Source organism: Sapajus apella, unplaced genomic scaffold (genome assembly GCF_009761245.1).
Source record: "Sapajus apella isolate SASKATOON/1434 unplaced genomic scaffold, GSC_monkey_1.0 scaffold32, whole genome shotgun sequence".
NCBI lineage: Eukaryota > Metazoa > Chordata > Mammalia > Primates > Cebidae > Sapajus > Sapajus apella.
The window spans coordinates 13575268-13584849 of record NW_022436972.1 but is presented as its reverse complement, the minus strand read 5'-3'; the positions used below and the strand labels follow the sequence as shown (position 1 = coordinate 13584849).

General features: G+C 43.7%; 1 long non-coding RNA gene across 1 annotated transcript in view; it reads left to right on the top strand.

The window, feature by feature from the left end:
* LOC116562350 overlaps positions 1-9582 on the top strand; it is an 86219-nt gene that overhangs the window by 72082 nt on the left and 4555 nt on the right. The window lies entirely within an intron of this gene.

The following is a 9582-nucleotide window of genomic DNA, read 5'->3' as shown; positions in this document are numbered from 1 at the left end:
TCCCTTCCCCTCCCCTCCCCTCCCCTCCCTTCCTCTCCCCTCCCTTCCTCTTCCCTTCTCTCCCTTTCCCTTCCCTTCCCTTCCTTTCTCCTCTGGAAGCAGCCCCTGCCAGTCTTGATCCAGTGCTTGGGTGAGAGCAGCACCGTGGGCCGGTGAAACAAGGACCAGCCCCCGATTTCTAACACTGGCTCTACTACCCACTCGCTAGGTGTCTTGGGGTGTGGTGTGAAGCTTCTCTGCCTCCTTTACCTTATTTATCAAACAGGGGTAATAGTAGCAGCTTGCTCTCCTTCACAGGGTTGTTGTGACGATAGAACAAGATGAAATACTGCCATTTGCGCATGGCTTTTCACTTTTTGAGAGTGCTTTTTCGAGTAAAAGTAAAAGCACGTTGAAAAAGTGAAAAGCCATGTACAAATGGTCAGGCCACATTGAAATTGTGCATTTTCCTGACCTCTCCCAGAAGACACAGACTTGGCACACCTTTCAGCTCCACATCTGTCTTATCTCTTTTCTTGACTTCTCCCTGGCTTGCCTTATGCACCTGTGAATTACAAACAACATTATCCTCTGTTTATCCCTCACAGGTGTTTGTAATTGGGTATAAGATGTTTAAAATAAAGCCCTGTAAAAGGTACAATGTGCAAGTATTCTGGTTCTGTATTTGTTTATATATTGGTCATTATTTTTATTCAAGTGCTCATCTAACAAATACTTACTGCTTTTTAAACTATATTCCAGACATGGTGCAAATGACAAAACAATACATAGTTCTTTCCCTCAGGGACTGAAGTCTTCAGTGGGAGACAATCAGATTATTATAATATAGGTCATAAAAGGGGGTTATAGGAACATCAACGAGAGACGCCTAAGCCAGAGTTGTGCCATCATGGAAGCTCCTAAAGGAATCACTTAGTGGAGGAAGGAGAAAGGAACCCTTCTCTGCAGTCAGCTTTCATTCTCACAAAGCACCCACTATAGGAAGCCTGGATTCACAAAACACACACCTCATTTGGCAGTGTTAATCTTTCCTTCACATCCTTTTTCAGGGTTAGTTGGTGGAGGCTCAAATGGATTCGTTTTTCTTTCCTAGCCCTCTCTTGAAAGGCAAAATGACAGCAAGTGGTTTAAGACCTTTCTGCTGAAAAAGAGAAAAGCTGGGTACTTCTCTAACTTGAGTGCCAACCCTTGAGGAAGTGACATTGACAAAACTGCCCCTCTCAATGACCACGTCCCACCGTTGTCCCAGCCTGGAGCTACGGATCCAACTGGATCCTTCCAGATTCCCACTTGTTTCATGTCACTTTCTTGCACTGGAAGACACAGAACTTGGGCTTTGTGGCCATGATGAGTCATCTCTGCAGGGTGGATGGCTCTTGGGATGACAAGCACCCCTAGAAAGGCAAGCTCAGGCTTGTGCTGTTGGCTCAGCATTGCGTTGGGCCCTGTTCCCTCTGCCCTTGAGTGGACTGTTAGGAGCATAGAGCAAAGAGCTATTTGTGCCCTGAGTAACAGTTCAAATTAATGGATTTATATAAGCTTTTTGACTATGCGTCCTGTGGGTGCCTGCTGTCCAGATGTTTTGCTGAGCAGATGTTTTGCTGGACATCTCTGAGTGGGCATGTTGTGCTGACCCCCCCCAGAGGCTGCACCACATGAAAACATGCATTCTGAGTCTCTTGTTACCCGCTCTGCAGGGTCAATGGCTCTCTCCAACGTGATGCTGTAGGTCAACACATTTTAGATAAAAAATCAACTAAAAACTTAATGAGAGCCTGGGAAATCCACATTGCCTATTCTCCAAGCATCTCTGCTCACTGTTGCTGTGGTGATGTATCTGCATGGAGCATGAGGCTGTGTGGCTTTAATGATGCATTTTAGATGAATGTGCTCCTAGCTGACAGGTATGAATCCCCCTTGCTTTAATGGAAACATAGCCTGAAATGCAGCTATTAACTGGTAGGTTTTTATTTTAACCTCTTGTGCTCTTTAGAAAAACAATAAAAGAATTTTCCCCATGAGGCCATTATGGGGCTTAGGTTTTACTAAACCCAAGTGATGTTAAATCATCTTTCTTGAGCTTGCTTTGTCATTTAACAATGGCCTAGTAAAGAGCCTGGCACTTAGTAGGGGCATAGTCAATGCTGGGTCCCACCTCCTCCCTAAGGGACTGTCAAGGAATTTAGGCCTCTGGCCTGGGTTCAGAAAGGTTGAATTGGGTTCTGGATGGGTTGTCAGTTTAATAGAGCTGATAGGGTTTGAGAAAGGAAGTGTTCTGTTATCGTGAATTGGAGGACTTGGCTCATCCTGTGATTACCTCTGCATGCAGGTGTCATCTGTTGAGCCCTGGCGGCACCACCCTTCATCTTGCAGGTGTGAGAATCACTGCTCTCTTGTTCTTGTAGAAGTTGGAAAGGAAACTCTGCCTTTCTGTCTCAGAGGCTGCTTGTGGCTCGCTGATCTCTGCTTGGTGCACACAGGACAACCAGGTGGCTATTTCCCCAATTCAGTGTATCCCAGTCTTCCAGGGGCTTCACACTCACCTGGGGTCTATATTAAACTGCAGATTCCACAGCACCACCCCCATATTTCTGTTTTGCAGTATCTGGGGCAAGCCTCCACGTGTCAAGAAATACTATCCCAAGCTATGTAGTTGAAGGTGACTCTGCAGGTTCATAAGACCGAGACTAAGAGAAAGATGGCCTGCAACTGGGAAGAAAAAGGGTTGGGACACCCTCTTGTCACTGCCGGACACTGGCTATGTGTCCAATGCTCTATGTGCCAAATATGCTACGTGATGTTCATTTCTTTAATACCCACTGGGTGCCAATCCCATGCTATGTGCTGGGAATACAGAAATGAGCAAGAAATAGCTCCTGCTCTATGAGATTCATAGTCCAGTATGCATGGACAGGCACATACAAATCAATTACAATACGTGAAGACAAATGGTGCAATAATATAGCCTGAGCCCAGCCTGGGGCAATTCATCAATCTGAGAAGCCATGACATAAAAAATAGTACCTACCTTTTATTGAGCAGTTATTATAGACTGGACTTTGTCTTACTCACATTAAGTAAATTTATCACAGTAATCCTGTTAGGAAGGTAAGGAAAGAGTTCTAGATTATTAAGGTAGTTTGCACAAGGCTGCTTAGTTTATAAATAGCAAAGCCAAAATGTTGTTGCCAAGGGCCATATTCCTAATAGCTATAAAGTCTTTCTAGAGAGAAGGGACATATTATTTACTGAACATATATTATGTATAGGGGTCACTTAATTGAACACTTGTGATGTTTCTCAGGGTGATCAGAACTCTGTAAAGAAGAGCATTGCAAGCACTGATAGGCCAGGCACACTCATGTGGATGCCACCATTACATCTATTAACCAGAGCTTGAATGGTTGATAGATATGCTGGGATACTGATTCCCTTTGCTTTCCCGCTGGCTGGACAGGGTTCATCATCTCTTAGTAGCTCTCTAGTCAGTTTACCAAGCATTCTTGCAATGCAGGGCACAGGCTGCCCTGGTCTCTATAACTTTGCCTCCACTAGCAATGGATGCTGCATAGACAACAGCTGTTTCAGCCCAGAGGTATGAGAGGGGACTGCGTTTTGCATTTCCATCCTCTGGCCACTTTTGTACGTGAGCAAGGTCTTCCCCCAGTCCTTTGAATGAAACACATCAGGTTGATAGGTTAGTGCTTGAGGAAAGCCCCCATCTGCTGGAATAGGAGTTAGACTTTTCAGTTCCTCACAGTCCATTTGCATCCCACTGACTCACTTTGTGCACATTTTGTCTGTTGGGGTTTCAGCTGAAGACACCCTTCTTCACTTCCTCTCCTGGAAACGGTCATATCTTGTGTTCCAAGAAACATGGCTGCTCCAGTATTACCCATGCGTCATGGGTGGTCCCCAGCACCTCCACCGGAACATGGGCTTCATGGACAAGTCCTTAGTCAATGTGCAATTTCCATTTTTCTCTTTTATAGTTTACTATTTGGGGCCAGTTATATTTGTAAAAAAGCACTTCTTTTTCTTTTACTGTGTTCATCAAAAACAGGAAGTCAAAGGTCTGAATACTCTTCCTGTGAATCAACAGAGAAAGCTTTCTCATCCGAGCCCAGGAATACACAGTCTAGGGCCACTGACTTGGACCTAAGGCTGTAAGAATGGAGGGCTGCAAGCTGGACCCTGGGGTATCGGGCAGGCAGGTATGGGAGGAAGGAGCTGTCCCTCCCCTAAACCTGGAAGGTACTAAATAAAAGAAGCACACACAAGAAATGCTGGAGTGACGGGGGTGGAACACAGGCAGGAACAGACAGCTTCATTCCAGGGTGTTATGAATAAGGTAACAGGAAGTGCTAACTCGCAGATCAGATGTACCATGCACTTCGCTAGCAGTGCAACTGGGATGACAGTTCTGGCCTTCTAAGGAGCCAGTGAGAGGAGTGGCTTTGTGTGGAGGTGTGGATGTAGGAGATGGGTGCATTTCCTCACTTTGTGCTGGATCAAGCACACACACACACACACACACACACACACACACATCCATCCACACACATCCACATCCACACACATCCACACACACACAAAACACACACACACACACACACACACACACACAATTGTTCCACAGATCCATTTGGCCTCACTGATTCAGTCCAACACTGAATCACAGGTTACTAATTCACGATTAGCAATATACATTTCAATATTAACCGATGAGTCATAGGATCAAGAATAGAAAAGGAACTGATATGGTTTCAAATCATTCCATGATGTCACTGGGGTTGAAAGACAGTCCTTTCCTGGCTGTTAAGGCGGCTGCTTGCCAGAGAGGAGCCATTCCACATGCTCTTGTCAGAACAGGCCTGTGTGCCTTCTGTAGCGGCCACCTGCCTGCTTCTTCCCAGAGCAGGGGTAGGGTGAGGGAGATCATGCACAGAGAGTGCTGAAAGATCTAGAAACAAAGACCCTCTATATCTAGAAGCTGTTCTGCCACTATCCTCTGTCAACAAACAAACACACAAAAATCCCGGCCTTTTCTGCCACGTTTCCTGAGTGCTGAGAAAGCACATAGCATCTGTACACCAGTTTCCTCAGCGTCACTGACTCTGAATGTGCTGAGCCAGGTGTCTGGAGTGGCCCATAAAAGCCAGTCCTTGTCTGATGATGTCACTTGTGGCCTTGTTCATCTCTTCATTTTTTCATCTAGATTGTATTGAGCGCCTGTCCCTGTGCCGTCCACTGTGGGATGACTCCTGTTCTTGTGTTGCCTCAGGTCCAGCAGCAGATCAAGTCAGTCTATGCAGCAGATACAAGAGACCAAATGGTCAACACGATGAAAGGTGCCATCTCACCATAGGGATACCGGCAATGCTTAAACTGAGCCCAACTCCCCCTTTCTGTGAGTTTTAGTCATTTTTTCCAGATTCCTTTCTCCAGAGCTTCACACACACACTGGTCTTTCAGAAGATGGCATTTGGATGTGTGAAGATGACTATCTTCTCTTCCACTGCCTTCTCTTCCAAGGCTAATAGTAGTTTCCTATCACTTGTTATGCCATTGGGTCCACACCTGTCCCTGTTTTAATTGTTCCCGTCCGAATATATTCTAGCTTTTCAATATTCTTATTGAGTGGGAAATCTAGAACACAATACATTATTCTGAGTTTATCTGGAGAAAAAAGTCAGCAATATAAATAATTGAGGAATAATGAAAATAATAAAAAGGAGCTTTGTGTGTGGGTGTGCGTGTACGTGTGTGTTTAACACAGGGGTAGAGAGACGGAACATGTTTTCATTTCTAATTTTACATAATGCGAAGTCAGTTCAAAGACTTCTCAGTACAGCATAATTGATTTTGACTTTCTTAGATCATAATATATGATATTTTTATTCTCTGGTGTTTTTATGCTAAGCTCTAAGACAGCTTGATGAAAATATCTGACCTACTTCTCTGGGCAGGTACTGTGGCTATCAGGTTCTCAAGTCAATCTTAACTTCCACTTGACCCCCCTCCTGTGGCCATGGCCTTAGCACCTTGGGTGATGGATCTTCCGCAATGTTCCATTTCTAAGTAGCTCTCTAATCTAGTCATATGTATGGCTTTCTTTCCATGTCAAAGCTATAACCAAGACCTGCTTTGATGGAGACAGCTCTTGAGAAGGCTGGCTTCGACTATTCATTGAGTAACTTCAGGGTTGGCCACTCTTTTCATAGTTTCTGTGACTAGTGCACAACCTGGGGAGTTCATTCATTTCCTATTCTAAGGAGTGCACACCCTGTGCAACCACACGTGGCACCTGAATGCAGATTGCCTGTGATGTCTGCCTTTAAAGCACAGACCAAGAATCCCATTTCTTATCTATCTTGGGAGATGCTGTTGATATTGCCAAATTTATGGGTTGTAGGTATAATAGATTGGCATTTGGCATCTATTCCAACTATATATCTCCCGGAATCCCTCGCAGCCAGTCATGGATGCAAAGCAGTTTCCGCAATTAGATGTGCCCCATGCAAGATTTGAAAAGAGGAAATGTGACAAAAGGCCAGATTCTGCAGCTTTGACTACTTTTCCTGGAACACAAGGTCTTGAAGATGCTGTGCTTTTCTGTAACAAAATTCTATTGTATAGCAACAAGCTTCATGTGAGGAGAGAAGCAATTGTAACAGCATGTTGGTAGTTTCTGGATCTCATAGCTCCGGGATTGAGTTCTAGAACTCAACCATTCCTGTAGCACCCCTACCTTCTGACTGGGGTAGAGGGAGCAACACCTTTGAAGGCTGGTTTAGCAGTGTAGTACTGGCAGGCATTCCTGGATCCAACCTTTAGCCTACCCTTCCAGCCCCTCCAATAGCTGTATAAACATTGATCCCTTTCGGTTTAAAATAGCTAAAATCATTTCTATTTTCTACAACCGAGTTCTGACAGATACATTTATCAAAGGCAGCATAAATAGGTGATTTCAACTCTTTTTCACCTTAATTAAAAAGTGTCTTGTGACTGTTGCTGATAACTCCATCTCAAGAGCACTGTAAGGACTTGAGTTCTAGTCTTGTCTTTGCTGCCTATACATCTGTGTGGGTGACCTTGAATAAGTCACTTCAGCTTTCAAAGTTCTTTTCCTTATCTACCAAATTGGACACATAACACCTGCTTTGTATGTGTGCCCATAAATGAAGAGAATGTGAATGAAAGTTGACTTTGGGCAATAAATGTGACTGCTGTCTTTTTTTCTTAATATAATATAGTCTCCCTGTGAAACCCCACCTTTTCCTCAAGCGAAGTATTAGTTAGAAAATGTCTATTCATTATTATGCAGCCATGAAAAACGATGAGTTCATGTCCTTTGTCGGGACATGGATGAACCTGGAAACCATCATTCTCAGCAAACTGACACAAGAGCAGAAAATCAAATACCGCATGTTCTCACCCATAGGCAGGTGTTGAACAATGAGAACACATGGACACAGGGAGGGGAACACTACACACTGGGGTCTGTTGGGGGGAAATGGGGAGGGACAGTGGGGGATGGGGAGTTGGGGAGAGATAGCATGGGGAGAAACGCCAGATATAGGTGATGGGGAGAAAGGCAGCAAATCACACTGCCACATGTGTACCTATGCAACAATCTTGCATGTTCTTCACATGTACCCCAAAACCTAAAATGCAATAAAAAAAAGAAATAATTCAGAAATAGAAAAAAAATGTCTATTCATCACAAAGTAAGAAATAAGTAAAATATCCTGTTTTACATTTTGTTCAGGATTTTCTTTGGCGATTGTGTTCGTCCATTTTACTTTTCTATAAAGGAGTACCTGAGGCTGGGTAACTTACAAGGAAAAGAGGTGTATCTGGTTTATGGTTCTGCAGGCTGCCCAGGAAGCATGGCGTTGGCATCTGCTTCTGGTCTGGACCTTGGGACCTTCCACCTTTTACTCGTGGTGAGGACAGTGGGAGCTGGGATGTCACATGGCAAGAGAGGAAGCAAGAGAGAAGGAGGAGCTGTCAGGCTCTTCTTAGCAATCAGATCTTTCATGAACTAACAGAGAAAGAACTCAACTCATTACCATAAGGGGTGTGCCAAGCCATTCATGAAGGATCCACACCCATGATAAAAAAAAAAAACAAACCTCCCACCAGGCCCCATCTCCAACATCAGTGGATCACATTTCACATGAAATTTGGAGAAGACAAATATCCAAATCCTATCAACTATTTTCAGACCAAATGTCCTGAGACACTGGAGAGAAAGTTGACATACATGAAGAGATAGAAAGTTGGTGAGATCAAGAGACCTTTGAAAGACGACTATCAAGATAAACATTAATATTATCTACCGTGTCAGTTCAATGGCTTACCAATAGATCTTGTGGAGTCAGTTTATAACATCGAATAATACGTGTTGATGGCAAACCACTTATCCCCCTAGTTAATATATGTTGAATATTTGTAATGTGCAAACTATTCTGTTAGACATTGGAGCCCTATGCTAGATGTTAAAATAAGCGTATTAGGGAAAACGTTACTGTATATAAATTACACATCAGTTAACATGACTAAAAAGAAGACACAAAAGTAAATCTCATACAAAGTCTTCATTTTCCATCCTTAACAAAGCCTGTTTATCGTGAATAATAGACTCACTGCACAATGTGCTATACTTCATGCTTCTGTATAGGGTATTGCTCTTTGCCACACCCATGCCTGCCCTTATGCTGCTGTTCCTCTTCATGGAAATCCCTTCCCCGTCCATCTCTGCCTACCCAATTCTCAGCTCCTTTTGGGCTCTCGTCAAAGAAAACCACATACTCTGAGAATGCTTTCTTGATTCTCTTTAATTAATCCCTCCCTGCTAAATTAATCCCTCTCTGCTATCATAGTCCTTCATATATGTTAACCCTAGTATATACCATTTTTCTGTCTTGTATGATTTTTTTTGTATTAATATTTACGTTTGGCATTTTAGTAGAATTTGGCATAGTGTAGAAGTAGGTGGTTAATTAAGTTTGCTGAATTCAATTTTGAATGGCTCTTACATCTATTTCACTATACTGAATAGTTGAAAGAAAATGGCCAGAAAATAGATATTGGTGTGGCCAAAGTGAGAAATGACATTTAAGTCTCCATCTTTCCTGTTATTTTCTTTCCTTTTCCTAGCCTCTGCCTGCCTACCTACCCACGTGAACAAGTGCACACCCATCTTGTTTGAGGCAGGCAATTTATTATCATAGGCAAGGGATATTAGAGTGATAAGAAATGATGTCACCCTGGGCCAGGCACGGTGGCTCACGCCTGTAATCCCAGCACTTCTCGAGGCCGAGGCAGGTGGATCACCTGAAGTCAGGAGTTCAAGGCCAGCCTGGCCAACATGGTGAAACTCCATCTCTACTAAAAACACAAAGATTAGCTGGGTGTGGTGGTGGGCACTTGTATTCCCAGCTACTTGGGAGGCTGAGGCAGGAGAAGTGCTTGAATCCGGGAAGGGAATGGTGCAGTGAGCCGAGATGGCACCACTGCACTCCAGCCTGGGCAACAGAGTGAGACTCCATATCAAAAAAAAAAAAAAAGTGATAT